This window comes from Nicotiana sylvestris, chromosome 9 (genome assembly GCF_000393655.2).
Source record: "Nicotiana sylvestris chromosome 9, ASM39365v2, whole genome shotgun sequence".
Classification (NCBI taxonomy): Eukaryota; Viridiplantae; Streptophyta; class Magnoliopsida; order Solanales; family Solanaceae; genus Nicotiana; species Nicotiana sylvestris.
The window spans coordinates 135,849,581-135,863,778 of record NC_091065.1 but is presented as its reverse complement, the minus strand read 5'-3'; positions in this window follow the sequence as shown (position 1 = coordinate 135,863,778).

Sequence of the window (14,198 nt, the reverse complement as noted above, 5' to 3'; positions counted from 1 at the left end):
GAAATAACCCAGATAATAGAAAACACATCAAAACAAGATACCAAGATTCCTTCCTAGTGAGGAGGGAATGACTTTTCAATTGTCAGGCTTCATATTTAGCCACAAATTTGTTCATCAAAATTAGCAGAGCCTTCTCCAATTTCAAAATTATTAACTTCAGTTAGCAAATTCCCGAGAGGATTCTCATACTCCTTGTCAACACGTATCATCCCCACAAAGTGTTCATCATCATGTGCAGGTAAAGGATTCTACGCGATATTCTGGGTGTCACTGTCTTGGATCACAATCAGGTTTTCATAGATCATCCTTTCTATTTCTCTTTTCAAATCCCGACAGCTTTAAACATTGTGCCCCTGGGCATTGGAATGGTATTCACACCTTTTAGAAGGGTCAAAGCTTCTTGCGCGTGGGTCCACATGATTTGGAGGAATAGGTGCAATCATGTCATAATGCTTTAATTTCTCAAACAAACTTGCATAGGACTCTCCTATTGGTGTAAAATTATCTTTCAACCTTTGCTCCCCTCTATACCTCTGGCTGGGATGTGGGTTATAGGGCACCTAAAAATTTGTGGAGGCTGTTGGAGATTTTGTGGTGCTCGTGCTCGCCTTCTGGGGTGTTTTGGTGGCTGGACAACATACTGAGGTGGAGCGACAGAGTATTCAGGGTTCTGAGGTGGATAATACTGCTCAGGGGAGTCATGGGAAACTTAGGGAGGCTGCTCATGCCTTCGAGATTTTCTCCTGGGACCTCTTCTCGACCCTGATGTCATCATGATTTCTTCAACCTTCTCATTTGTGTCGCTAAAATTATCAGGCTCAACCCGGACAGCTTGAGTTGCAGCTTAAAAACTGCTTGACTTATAATTTTGCCTGTCTTAAGACCATTCTCTACCATTTCTCCCATTTTGATTGCTTCCGAGAAGGATTTGCCCACTGCGGACGTCATGTTTTGAAAATAATCTGGCTCTTGAGTGTGAAGGAAGACAGTGATTAGCTCGTGGTCGTCCATGGGTGGCTTAACTCTAGCTGCTTGATCTCTCCATTTAATGGCATATTCCCTGAAACTTTCAGTTGGTTTCTTCTTCAAGTTTGAAAGGGAATTGCGGTCTAGGGCAATGTCAATGTTGTATTGGAACTGTTTGACAACGGCCTGTGCCATGTTATCCCAGACATACCAGCGAGACGTGTCTTGATCCATAAACCTTTCAGAGGCTACTCCCGTAAGGCTTTCTCCAAAATAAGCCATCAACAATTCTTCATTTCTTCCCGCACCTCTCAGTTGATTGCAATACCTTTTCAGGTGGGCTATGGGATCTCCATGTCCATCATACTTTTTAAATTTGGGAGTCTTGAAACCAGGCGGCAATTGGACATCGGGGAACATACATAGATCTTTGACAACAACACTCTTTTGACCTGCCAACCCTTGCATGTTTTTCAACCGTTGTTCTAAACTTTTCACTCTTTGGGTCATTTCTTCCTGTACCATCTTTCGGTCAGGCCTCTCAATATTTGCAGGAAGATCAAACGAGTACGAGTGGTACTTAGGAGAGTGGTACTGCTCTTGATGTGTAGCAAATTATGACTCATGACGAGGCTGTCCTTGACCACTGGCCCATGCTTGACACATTTCGGTCATTTGCTATTTCAGTATTCTATTTTTCTCAAACACAGTAGACTCTTGTTGAACCCTCTGACCCTGAGTCTCTTGAGCACTTGTAACAGCTTCGACGTCAGTTATCATTTTTCCTTGGATCATGTGTTTCCGGCTTACCACAAACCGACCACCTCAAACTTTCTTCACAATTCAAAACAAAAGACACATTAGAATGGACTTAGTCAGTCCTTATTATTATCAATATTTTTTCATTTTTGTTTTTTCATTTTTTTTTTCATTTTTGTTTTCAATGGTTGATCAAACCTGATGTGGGTTGCCTACGTATCATGTAGGAACATGAATCAGATCTTGCGTAGTTCGGGAAGATCATGAATAAAGTAAATAAACTAACTTTTTTTGAATTTTTATTTTATTTTTTCGAAAGAAAAACTTATAAAGAAGAAAGAGAATATTTTTGGGATTTTGATTTTTCTTTAAAATTTGCAAATAAAGATTTCTAAAGAAAAGAGATATTTTTTTTTTTGAATATTGACCTCTTTTTTTTTTGGAATTTCGAAGAAAAACTTCTAAAGAAAAAGAAAATATTTTTGAATTTTTGAACTTCTATTTTAAAGTTATGAAAGAAAGACTTCTAACGAAAATATTTTTGAATCTTGAATTTTCTTTTCAATTTATTAAAAGAAGAATGAAAATATTTTTGGATCTTGAGAAGAAATTAAAAGAAAATATTTTTGGATTTTTTTTTAAAATTGGGGTCTTAAAGAAAGACTTCTCTAAAGAAGGAAGTAAAGGAAAATATTTTTGGATTTTTTGAAAATGGTGGGCCAGAACCGATGAGGTTTGCCTACGTATCTCACATCCGGTGAGAATCAGACCCGCGTAGTTCGCCCTTTTTTTACGGAACAGGGAAACATGACTTTTTGAAAATATTGGATTATTTTTCTCTTTTTTTTTTTTGAATTTCGGGAGAGTTTCAGAAATTTCAAATACCTACATCTCATTCTTGATTTTTTTCCTTTGATTTTCTTTTTCTTTTCCGATTTTATTTTTTCTCTTTTTTTTTCATTTTCTTTCCCTATTCTAGAAGCCGGTCAACATCCAAGCTGAAACAAACAGATGCGCAAGTAGCACGTAAGATGCATCAGGATGGTCTTTTAATTTAGGTGCACCTGTCCTAGACGGACCCAACCCTGTGTTGGGTCCCCAAAGTCAAATGCACGTGATGCAAGAAAGCATTCCTACTAGGGATCCGGTATGAGGTTGTGTTATACTAGGTTTAAAACCTGAGTTTATTGTTCTAGACCTGGCTTACCCGAGCGGACAACTCGAGCCGGGGGGGCAGCGTACCGGGAATACAGAAGCTTCACCGGCTTTGTAACTTGTTCGAACCTCGTTCTAAAATGGGATAAGACTCTAGACAGAAGAGAAGTCACACAAAGTGCACCCTTCTCCATGATTTAGAAAACTCAGAAGGAAGAAGGGTTTCGTAGCAGTTTATACACAGTTCACAGAATATCAAAACGGTAAAAGCAACACTTAGCACATTAGGCCCAAACATGTAACAAAATCAGATAATAAATAAATCCAACTATAACAATTCATCTAAGCTCGAATTCTTGAACCCTGAACCAGAAGTTCTGGGTTCTTTTCCTCAGCAGAGTCTCCAGAGCTGTCACACCTCCTTTTTCACTATCCGAGGGTATATATAGGGAGTTTTTCCAATTTAAGTGACATTATTCGAAATGGGATTAATTATTCAATTCAGAGTCGCCACTTGGGATAGTTTATTTGGTGTCCCAAGTCACCGGTTTATTTTAAATCCCAAATCGAGGAAATTTCGACTTTCCTTTTGAAGTCTGCGAACCAGAAATTCTGAATAAGGAATTATGTTAACCCGAGAAAAGGTGTTAGGCATCCCCGGATTCCATGGTTCTAGCACGGTCGCTTAAACTATCATAATTGGCTCATTATCTGATTTTAATACATATTTTAGCCTATGGTATAATTTTAAATTATTAATCATTTTTAATTAATCTTTAAGAAGATTCAACGTTATCTAAAACACGTCTTTGGACCACGCCACATGAAATGCACCCCCGGCCCGCGACACATTTTATTTAACATTGTTGAGATTTGGATTGGGTCACGTGAAATGCATACCCGAGTTTAGGAAAGTAATTTTTAAAGTAGCGCACCTAAAGCAACTTCGCACTTTCAAATTTGCGAGGGAAAAAATTTAGTAATGGCACACCTCGAGCTATATGAACTAAATTAAATTAGAGGTCTATTAATAACGATTTTATCATTAAAAAATTTGATCGAAGTTGTGCGGATGCATACTCCGAGTTAGTTTTTAGAATCGTAATTATGTCACGCGAACGTGTACACAATCACTGTTATAGATTAAATGTGCCTAGAGCATTTCCACTGATATTAGCTTCTTATATCATATCAAAAATTACAAAGAGACCAACTGTTATGAATTTTCCTCTATAACGACATGGCAAAGTGCAGAAACAGCCGATTTTAAGACATCTATTTAAAGAAAAACCACTTTTTACAAAAGAATTTAAAGTTAAAGGCTTATGCTATTCTGATTCCATACATGAAAATTAATTCACAGTAACAACCGATATTTACCCAAAACAAACATTTATGAAAATGATGTCTTTTATATTCATTTTCTCCTTCAACCATAACAAGACACTTCCCATAAATGAATAAACAAAGGCAAGATTTAACAATCAGAACATACCCGTAACTGGACGGGAACAACGCGACTGAACATACTCGGAAAATTTATCAACCCTCGACGGAACTACGACCAGACCTCGAAACCAGTATCACCTCGATGCCGGATTGACGAACAGAACCAGGACTCACATTTTTTTTTTAAAAAAAAAAGAGAGATCAGCGGCTGTTGTTGTGGGAGAGGGGGTTGTTGGGCGTTTTCTAGCGACAGGTTTCTGCGAAGAAGACAACGTTCAAGAGGGCGAGCTGCTGCTATGGGTCGTTTGGTTCTGTTTGTCACGGCTGGAGCTCGTCAGTCCGGCGAGCTGCTGGAGCTCATTTTTCCGGCGATGGGGAGTGTTCTCTTGTGTGTTTTTCAGGTTTTTGTTTTGTCTAGGGTGACAAGAAGAATACGGGAAATGACTCCTCCTATGGCTATGGCTTCAGCGATGGTTTTGGTTGAAGGGTCTGTTTTTGTTCATTTTTTTGTATGAAGAAGAAAGGCGTTGAATCTTGGAGATGTGTGTGGGTGTGCTGCGTTTAGCTGCCTCTGGAGAAAAAATCCAAAATGGTTGATTGCTTCGAGTCTAGTCTAGCTGCTTAGGGTATGCTCGTTGTTTTTTTGCTTCAACCGAAAATGAAAATGAGTCCTTAGGGGATGCAAAGTCGTTTGGTTGAAGATCAAGCAAAACCAGTGGGGAAGGGGTCTAGCAATTAGGAATTGAAAACTTTACTTTTTGTTCTTGGAGAAGATGAAGGACGTGATTTTTCTTTTTTGTAAAACGGCAGATTCCATGGATTTCAAGGTGTGTGTATATTTAGGTGTAGGTCTTATTATATAGGGGTAGGGATTAGGTTAGGGGTATGGGCCTAGGAGTTATGGGCTTGGAAATTATGGGCTAGGGAATTGGGCCAGAGACTAAAAAAAATAGACTACAAGATTCATGAAGACGGGGTAAACCAACCCAAAACTAATTCCTCCTTCTAAAATTATATACAATTATAATAAAAAAATATAAAATTAATTTTAATTAATTGAACTAAACTATATTAAAATATGAGTCTATTTTTGTATTTTCAAGATTATATATAAAAATAAAAATAAGCTACTATTTTTGTATATTTTTTATTTAAATTTATGAAAGATGCGTAAACTAAAATATTTTTGTAATTTTTATTTTTTGTGACGAAATAAAGTAAAAAAGTCAAAATTAGTTGAAATAGCTATATTAGGCCTAAATTAAATATTTACGTGCTAAAATATAAAAAATCTTGGGGAGGGTCAAAAATCACATGTCTACACATCTGAGGCATTTATGCGGTAGCATTGTGGGGCTTGATCTAGAATGACTCACACATAGCGTTCATCATATAACAGTTAATGTTGGCGGAATTGTCAGTGATGGTTGACTCGGGAACCCCAAACCTAGGGACAATATGATCTCGGACAAAATCTGCTATGACCTTCTTTATGACGGCTTTGTAAGAAGCAGCCTCGACCCATTTGGTGAAGTAATCAATGGTTACGAGGATGAATCTATGTCCATTGGAGAATACAGGCTCTGTCGGGCCAATGACATTCATGACACAAGCGTCAAAAGACGAGGGTGCTCGTCACATTGAGCTCATTGTGGGGGGGACATGTATTATGTCAGCATGTACCTGGCATTGCTAGTAGTTCTGTACATACTTGATGGAGTCAATCTCCATAGTTATCGAAAAATATCCTACCCGCAATATCTTATTCGCTTGAACAAACTCATCCATGTGAGGTCTGCATGTTCCTGCATGTGTTGATGACCAATTTCGACCTTCCCTTTTAAAATTAATTTATTTATACTTAATGATTTTTAATAAATGTGTTGAAGATATTTTATAATCAATAATACCTATTTTTATACAAATTAGTAATTACTAGTGTTGAAATTAACAATTTGGTATTACATAATTGTAAGATATATCATAATTACTATTTTTAGACTATTAAAGTAACCTTCATTTACATTGCATAGGTTTTATAATTAATAAGTTATTTCTTAATTTTAGATAATTAGTCTACTATTTTAATAATTCGAAATTAATGTTATAATTTGGAAAATAAAGTATTCTTTTAAAATAATTAATTACAGTAATTACTAGTATATTTGACAATCATAATTTCTATTATATTTTATTGAAAGTACTTAAGTTTATTTAAATTAATTTTAAAAGAGTTAAAGACTAAAAAGGCTACAAGTGCAATTTCCTAATTAAATACAAATGTCTATCCTTTAAATTATTTTATCCCAAAAAACCAAAGCCCAAACGAACCTAATCCAGTCCATGCAACCCCATATATACCACCTCGGCAATCCAACCACCCTCCCTAAGCCAATCAAAATCTGTCACGTCACATGTCTCTACCCCTCACACAAGAAAACACATTTAATCCGGGCCATCCATTTATTTGATCAACGGCCCACAGTCTATCTCTTATTTTTCTTTAATTTTAAAATAAGTATTTGGACTCAATCTCGACCGTCAAAATCCAGAGATCTAACGGTTCATATATTTTGTTATTTAAAAATGTTAAAGACTAAATTATCAAGGCCCAGATTTTCCACACCCATTTTATCCCTAGAGACGGACTAACCCCAACCCAAAACCCTAATTCAGTTCTATCCTATGCTGCCGCCCCCTTCCCCCTTTTACTCTCTACTCATCTGCCTTCCCTAACCCATCAATCTCCAAGACCTTGAACAAATTTGTGCCACGTCATCTCAACCAAGCCTGAAATGCATATATGTCCCCTATTACCCGTGAATCCTGTTATTCCTTTCCATTTTCACCGATAGATTTCAAAAACCAAATCAAACCCTAAGACCCCCAAATTTTGTTATTGAACTCGTCTGTTCCTTCTTATGTTTTTTTCAAATCCATGGCATGCATGGTTGGATTTCTTTAGCACCATCATCATTATTCGTGTCCAGAGGTCAAATGTTGTGACCTCGGGACATTGAGGTTTTATCCTATGGATTCTTGCTCATCAACGGTTGATTCACTCCACCCTTATGCCTAGGCAAAACTCTCGTTGATTCCCCCCTCTGTTCTTCTCTGATTTCACTCAGTTTTGCTCATATTATCAATTCATCGTGATCTTTCACTATCAAGTTTGAATTTTTGAAACCCCAAGGCTTTAATGGCTACTATAAATAGAGCCTTCAATGCTCTCACCTAACAACAACCTACCACCTAACACAACATCGAAAAACAAAAGAGAAAAGCCCCAAATTTCTCACTAATTTTCTTTTCATTCTCTGGTTCTGAGTTCATATGTTGTCTGAGCTTTAATTCGGATTCTAAACGGCTAAACAAGAAGCTTTGCTTGGTTTGTTGTTTTGTAGAAGGTTAATGTACATTGATCCTCTCTTTTCTTTCAATTACGTGTGTTTATTTAGTGATTTTGATGTCTTCTCTTCGTTCACGATGCATGTTAGTAATTTGTGAATTGCCTATTGTGTTTTCTGCCGTTCTTATTAACTTAAATGCTTATCCTCATGATAATCCCTATTTTCTTTGGTATTTCTAGTTAGTTTGTGACTTAATTAAATAACACCTGCTATAATGAATCGTAAATTTTTTGTTGAACTCTTGTTGAAAGACTTCTGATGTTTTGTTAACCATGTCACCATGCTAACTTGACTAAATTGTGATCTTAGACCTATATGACGTTTTTGCTGGGAACTTATGTTTGCTACTTCTGTAATACATTAGTTATGGTGTTAATTATGTTATACTTTTTGTTGATCCATGCCATGCTTAACCTGTATACTTTGAACCATGTTTGTTAGGAACATATATGGATCTAATGTAAGTTTATTATTGTAGTCTGAACTTGCTAGTTTAGTTATGAGGCTACCTGCTTTTCAAACATGTCCTGTCATCTTGTGATTCTTGAAAATTTCACTATGTAATGAGCTTGAGTGTCCTTTGTTAGTCCTTGTGTTTATGTATCTGTCTAACTACACTTGTGAACTTTCTTGTCTGAAGTACTTATGCCTAAGGCACTATAATTTTGTTGCTTCATAGAAGAATAAGCTGAACCTTGCCAGTTTTAACAAATTAACAATGAAGTATTTGAGAAGAAAAGCTATTGTTGGCACTCATAGGCTCAAACATTTCTTAATACTTGTTTGCCCAGTTTAAACTGAGTGCCATTTTATATTAATTGATGACCACTGTTTGTACATGTTTAGTTATGAAACCTGGATGTTTTGATTAAGAATTTAATCAACTAGTAATCCTACTACTAAGTCTAAATCATACTAAGATTGACCTTCGCGCCTACATGTATATCACCCCCTGAACTGACCATGCCAAGTTAAACTTCATCATGTTTAGGCTAATGCATTAACTTGTGTAACTAGACTAGTCATCTTACTATTAGTATCCTACTTATTCCATGTGAAACCTCCTTTGTTCTGAACTTTAATACTAAATTTGTTTGGCTTAACCCTACGCTCCATCATGTAGTAGTATTACACTCCTTAGGGATGTTTTTGAGATTGATTGCCTACTCTTGGACCATTGTACTCATTCCTGTTATCAAACAGACTCTCTGCTTATTTTTCATACTCATGCCTATGTTCTTACACTACCCTATCACATAATTAAGATTAAACCTTGCTAAGTTTGCATAAGTTAACTATGATTCATTTGTAGATTTGAGAGAGCCTTTCTGATGATATCTGTTCTAATTGAGTATGAAACTATGGCTTAACTCTTAATGAACCAAATGAGAATTTGATATCACGAGGCTTTTAAGAGAAAGTAAGCCTCTATTAAAGTTGAAACCAACCTGCTCACTTAATACTCTTGTTGATACTCTTTAAGGATCCTATATGAACTAGTAACTCATACACCTATTAGAATTTAAGACTTAACCTGTGCATGCACCCCTGGTTAACTTAAGCCTAAACTCTGGAGTTTGAGGATCTCTGTGAATTTGAACTATGTATCTCTTCTACTTCTTAAGTTGCGTGACTCAATGGTTTGAACTTTTGAAACAATCTGCTACTAATCTTTCCCTTAATTGTATCTATAATTGTTTTCTCTGGAAATTCTTTTGCATAGTGGTGGTTCTTAGCAGTAAACTACCCATTGGTGTTGGGGTTGTGATCTCTTTGGTATTATCTGTTATCATATGTTCATAGTAACATTCTGTATAGTTTCTGCTAGAAGTACACATGCCCAAGCCTATGTATTATTGTCACAGTTGTACTGAAATTTACAATGAAAGCATCATTAGCATTTAAACATATTGGGAGGAGTAAGTGTGAGTGTTTAAGGGTATTTAGGAGTGAGATTTAGTTTGTAGTTGAGATGCTCGAGTCCAAAACGTTTTTGATGTTTTTTTGGACAAAAACCACTTTTATACTGCTTAAAAAAAGTTACATAAATGAGTAAAACGCAGTACTATACTGCGAACTACGTTAACGGAAATTAGCCCGCTAAAGTAAAACGCAGTATGGTACTGCGTTTTACTTTAAATTTTTTTTTTGTAATTTGCACTACCATACTGCGTTTTAATTTAATTTTTTTTTTGTAATTTGCAGTATAATACTGCGTTTTATAAAGCTGTTCGCAGTATTATACTGCGTTTTACTCTGGTTTTTGGCCCACCAATAATGAACTGACATAACAATAATTCAATACATAAAACGTAGTATTGTACTGCGTTTTACATTCGGACTTGCCTTATTTAAAGGCGTTTCAATTTTATGAAAATTCATTCAATCTTCAAACTTACGTTCATACTTCTCTCTTCTTCTTATCAATCATTTTTTTACAATGTCTGAAGTGGAAAAAATAAGGGTTTCACTATATTGGGGGGGTGAGGTTGTGTTGGAGAATAACTCTGTGAGGTATAGCTCACCTCCACAATGTCATGTTAAATTGCCGCTTACTATGGAGTACGATAAATTGGTATCGTTTTTACGTAAAAAAATGAATGAGAGGTGACGTTCGGTTAACCTTAAAATAACTGGTAGATTTCCGTATTCAGTGACTCCGCAGGGGTTTGCTTATTATTCTGAGTTTAACATCGAGGATGATGAAACTCTTAGAGATTTTTTGCGGATTCCGGATGAATACAGGGAATTTATTGTAATAAAATTATTGGAAATGTACGTCAAGGTGGAAGACGTTCCCAATAATGAGGGTATGCATAGTAGGGATAACCCCCAGTCATCGGGTGGTTATTCTGGAGCAGTTTTTGCCGGACAGATTGCTGATGAAAGAGCTTGCCTTGATTTAAACTTGTCACCAATAGCGAATGAGCAGCCGCAAAATATTTTTCGACTTTATATAATCAACAAGACGACTGGTAAACTTCAATTCCGTGGGTGCTTTAGCGATATTTATTTTATGTTTTAATTGGTTTTGTATTAACACTCATATTTTTCATAGGGGGTACCGTCCGGATACGAATTTTACAAGTTATGACCCCGCCCCTAGTTGGAATATGTGTAGTTATGGAGTATTGGACCACGGTGGTCCATTCGGGAGTCATCACCAACAAGCAAATATCAATCATGAAACGTCAAGACAGTACGACTTGTAAGTAAAGTGATATAGCTATATCTAAAGTATTTATCTAGTTGGGTATATTATCATTTTGTTATTTTTGTGCAGTGAAAACGAGATTCTTGAAGCTCCTAACCTCACACAGTTGCCCATAGACGACGTATTTACTCGTGATTTGGCAGATGCACAGAGTCAGGAAGATGATAGTGATTATGACAACAATGCGGATGAGTCTGGGGATGACACACCCTTCCATGATAAGGGTGATGATGAGGAGGAAGTGAATGTTGAACCTGAGCTGACGAGGGAGCATGTTCCTCCACCTCCCGCTAGACCAAGAGTGTACGAGTCCCACATGCCATTTCATGAGCGGAATATTCCCTACCTTGATAATTTGCCAAGCATGCCGAACGTGGATGCCCTCACAAGGGATGATGATGAATTTCGGTCAGCGATGTGGGATGAGTCTAGACCAGCTGTTCTGACAAAGGGCATGTATTTCCCTGATAAAGCTCGCTTAATTAGGGCTGTAAAAATATATAGTATAAGAGAGTGCCGTGAGATGACGGTAAGTGAGTCAACTACGGAGAAATACAAGGTTGTATGCCGTAGAGACTTTATGGGTTGTCACTGGATGTTGCGTGCCACCAAGAAGAAATCAGGTTTGTGGAAAGTGGGTAAATTTATTAGCGAGCACAGATGTGAAATGGACACATACAATGAGAATCACTTCAACTTGGATGTGGACTTGATTTCTCTTGTCTTGATTCCATATTTGGAAGTGTCCATTAGGTTCAAGATTAAAGAGTGTATTACAGCCGTCCACCAGGAGTATGGTTGTACTATAACCAAAAGAAAGGCATATCTCGGTCGCAAACGTGCCTTTGAACTTATTTATGGCGACTGGGATAAGTCTTTTTCAAATCTGCCCAGGTACATGGCCGCACTGCAACACTTTAACCCCGGGACTGTTGTTGAATGGAGGCGTGAGCGGAGTCCGGACAGACCCAAATATATTTTCAACTATGTGTTCTGGTCATTTACACCAGCAATTGATGGTTTTGTGCATTGTCGTCCTGTTATTTCCATAGACGGTACTCATGTCTATGGAAAATATGATATTAAGCTTTTGATTGCAGTTGCAGTAGATGCCAACGGGCAAATATTTCCACTAGCTTTTTCCATATGTGCCAACGAAAGTGAAGAGACATGGACGCTTTTTTTGAACCACTTGAAGCAGCATGTTGTCACACAGCGTTCAGGTGTTTGTCTAATATCAGATTGGCATGGTGGTATTTTAAGTTCTGTACGTCACTTGCCTGATGGCAGGAACCATATGCATACCACCGTTACTGTGTGCATCACCTGAAGGCCAATTTCCAGAAGAAATATCCTGACAAGGCATTGCATGACTTAATGTGGATGGCTGCAACTGAGCACCAGAAGTGCAAATTCACGAGACGCATGGAAGCGATCCGGCAATTAGAACCACGAGCCTATACTTGGTTGATGGGGCATGAGCTTCACATGTGGACATTACATGCTGATGGCAGAAGACGATGGGTAGCCCTCACTACAAACGAGTCGGAGTCATTCAACGGCTTGTTGAAGTCTGCCCGTGGACTGCCTGTCACTGCCATGGTCTGCATGACATTCAAACAGAGTGCCGAGAGGTTTGTTGAAAGACATGCAGCTGCATCAGCATTGATGGACAGGGGTGTTCAATTTATGCCAATACCCATGAGAAAATTTGAAAGGTCCAGGAGGCAAGCACAATGGCATTCATTTATTCAGTACGATCATGAACGGGGTGTTTTTGAAGTTAAGACCGATATCCGCGGACACCGTGGGAATAATCTACAGACGGTGAATGAAAATAGAAGGTTATGTTCATGTGGGAAATGGACCATCTACCACATGCCGTACGCACATGCGTTGAAGTGCTTTCAACAAGTTGGATATGGGGCAACAAACTATATTGATAGGCAATACAGTGTTGCTGCATACGTAGACACGTATAGTGGGAAGTTGCAACCATTAGGTGCTGAGCATTATTGGCCGCCGGAACCTTTTAAGATGGTATGTAACAAGGACTATTTGCGCAAGCTGCAAGTGCAAAAGAGAACGCGTATACGGAACCAAAAGGATGTTGGTGACACCGTTTATGCGCGTAAATGTGGCATATGCTCGCAAACAGGACACGACCATCGTAAATGTCCTTCAGGTGGTGTGCGTGGCGGTGGTAATCCGGCTCCTGGTGCAAGTTCGTCGAATGTACCCAACTATCAAGGATACCCCTAGTCTTTTATTTTGGTATTATTTTTTGTAATACGTGTTTGTACTTGTGTATGTTGCAATATATATCAAATAAAATTATGTTCCACAATTTGGAATAAGTGAAGAAAAAGCTGTTTAATTGTAGGAAAATGTAAATAAAACATTACTACAACACAAACACAAACATAACAGGCCAACGCTAGTAGCTGATCCTCGGCAGGTCTGGGATGCGCAGGCGGAGGAAAGTCCATGTCGTCTACTATAATTTAAACAAAATTAATTGTGTGTGTTAGCTTAATAAATTAAATAATTAATTATGTTTAAAATTGGACTGAATAATTATGTATGGGTTCCAGGCTCGATATTTGAGGCCCGGTAGCACCGAGTTATCCTTAATTATTATGCGTGTTAATTTCAATATTTTTAGAATTGTGTGTGTTATCTTAATAAATTAAATAATTAATTATGTTTAAAATTGGACTGAATAATTATGTACGGGTTCCAAGCTCAATATTTGAGACCCGGTAGCACCGAGTTATCCTTAATTATTATGCGTGTTAATTTCAACATTTTTAGAATTGTGTGTGTTAGCTTAATAAATTAAATAATTAATTATGTTTAAAATTGGACTGAATAATTATGTACGGGTTCCAGGCTCGATATTTGAGGCCCGGTAGCACCGAGTTATCCTTAATTATTATGCGTGTTAATTTCAACATTTTTAGAATTGTGCATGTTAGCTTAATAAATTAAATAATTAATTATGTTTAAAATTGGACTTGAATAATTATGTATGGGTTCCAGGCTCGATATTTGAGGCCCGGTAGCACCGAGTTATCCTTAATTATTATGCGTGTTAATTTCAACATTTTTAGAATTGTGTGTGTTAGCTTAATAAATTAAATAATTAATTATGTTTAAAATTGGACTGAATAATTATGTATGGGTTCCAGGCTCGATATTTGAGGCCCGATAGCACCGACGCTAAAAGGCTCTACATTTTACTA